Source organism: Palaemon carinicauda, chromosome 1 (assembly GCF_036898095.1).
Source record: "Palaemon carinicauda isolate YSFRI2023 chromosome 1, ASM3689809v2, whole genome shotgun sequence".
Lineage (NCBI taxonomy): Eukaryota > Metazoa > Arthropoda > Malacostraca > Decapoda > Palaemonidae > Palaemon > Palaemon carinicauda.
In genome coordinates, this window is record NC_090725.1 from 288,602,210 (window position 1) to 288,604,709 (window position 2,500).

Sequence of the window (2,500 nt, forward strand, 5' to 3'; positions counted from 1 at the left end):
TACGCGAACACTTTCGGGCAAAGACGAAGCACAAAGAATGCTCTCCTTTAATCTTCTGGGTGAGCATGACCTCCTCGTACCCGACACTAGCCCGTCACGCTGTTCCCCAGCTACTGATTTTCCCCTCGACGTGGGAGTGCAAGCAGGGGTTCTCAGTCTTCATGGCCATCAAGTCGAAGAGCTGGAACCGTCTTGCTGCGCCTGGGCATGATTTCCGATGTGCTGTGAGCAAAGTCATGCCCCGCATTGACCAGCTGGTGGAGAAGAAGCAGATACAGCCCTCGCATTGAGTTGTTGTTTTCTTAGTTAATATGCGTGTTCTATTTTTACAATTATAGAAATAAAGTGGTATCTGATCGAATTTAGTTTCTCTGGAACCAGGTGGTACGCGGCGACTGTACGGGACCTCCAAGTGGTACTCAATCACAAAAAGGTTGGGAATCACAGCCCTAGGTGTTGGGTTGACAATCTCCCTCTGAAGTAATACGTCACAGACTTTTCCTGAGTCTCCAATTTGGCCGAATATTTCTTTTTAAGACAAAACCCTTTCGGGGGAATATCCTTATAGCCAACTGCAAGTCTCAAATACAGGTAAAAATTCTCTACTTAAGAAATTAAAATTAAGTGAAATGTTATTTTCATATATTAATCCCTTGTTGTGACCTCATTGGTAACCTCTCTACCTGGTGATAGCCAGACAGGGGTTCGAATAGCGCTGAAACTCGTTAGTTCCTTTAGCGTCTGCAACCTAACCATTCTTGTGAGCTGAGGATGGGGGATTTGGGGTAGCTATAGGTCTACCTACTGAGTCTTCAGCAGCCATTACCTGGCCCTCCGTGGTCCTAGCTTGGGTGGAGAAGGGAGCTTGGGCGCTGATCATATGATATATGGTCAGTCTCTACGGCTTTGTCCTACTTACTAGGGCATTGCCCCTGTCCCTTGCCTCTGCCATTCATGAGCAGTCTTCAAATCTTTTAGAGGAATATCATCATCTTACGATTAGTGGATCCCAAGCTTATGCACTGCCTTGCAATCTACTGAAAGGGGGTTGGAGACCAGAAAAAGCTCGATAGTTTCTATTAGGGTCTGCAACCTTACCATCCCTGTGAGCAAGAGGTGGAGGTTTGAGGGAGCCTATAGGTCACCTATTGAGTCATCAGAAGCCATTGCCTGGGCCTCCCTGATCCTAGCTTGATAAGGAGAGACATTTAAACCGTTACAGAGGACCTTTCTATTCCTGTGACATAAAGAGGCCCAAATGGGTCTGTTTGCTGAGTCATTCTCCCTGGTCCTTCCCAGGACCTACTAGAGTGGAAAAATGCTTTTGAGCAAATCATGTTTTTAAGTTTAGTCTCTAGCGCTAGAGCGACATTCAGTGGTGTCCAGCTGATATGCCTTGCCGTTAGAATTTACGATAAATTTTATTTGTTTGTATTTTCATACTTTGGCTGAATTAGTGGCAAAGTACTAATTGATTGATATAAGTGTTTACTTTAGTTCTGCTATGTACAATATGAACGGACTATGCTTGTGTTAGCTCTTTCATATATAACCATCTTTATTACTTCCTTTCCTCTGAAGGACTTTGTGCTAAGTTAAAGTTTAACAATATGGCAAACTAGTGTACATGACCCGTCAAAAATTATGGCTAAATATTTAGATAGGTATGCGCACACATATTCAACCTTTTCTTAACTACAACACGGTAGTTTTATTAATTTGTGGGAGATTGTGATCTCAGAGTGTACCTCTCAGGGTACCCCCTCTCACAAGGGTATGACTACTACCTCTCCCCCTACCCGAGGGACAGGGAGAGACCGAGTAATCATGTTTGGCAATGGCCCTCAGTGTGACAGGATATATATATATATATATATATATATATATATATATATAAATTTATATATATATATATTTATAAATTTACATATATATATACTGTATATCATTACTAACTAAGCTACAACCCTAGTTGGAAAAGCAAGATGCTATAAGCCCAAGGGCTCCAACAGGGAAAATAGCCCAGTGAGGAAAGGAAACAAGAAAAAATAAAATATTTTAAGAACAGCAACAACACCAAAATAAATATTTCCTATATAACCTATAAAAACTTTAACAAAACAAGAGGAAGATAAATAAAACAGAATATTGTGCCTGAATGTACCCTCAAGCAAGAGAACTCTAATCCAAGACAGTGGAAGACCATGGTACAGAGACTATGGCACTACTCAAGACTAGAGAACAATGGCTTGACTTACCCTTACCAAGAGGAAAGTAGCCACTAAACAATTACAGTGCAGTAGTTAACCCCTTGGCTGAAGAGAAGAATCTGTAAGGAATAGGCCAGACTATTCAGTGTATATGTAGGCAAAGGAAAAATGAACCGTAACCAGAGAGAAGGGAGCAATGCAGTACTGTCTGGCCAGTCAAAGGACCCCATAACTCAAGCGGTAGTATCTCAACGGGCGGCTGGTGCCCTGGCCAGACACTTGCTCTGTAT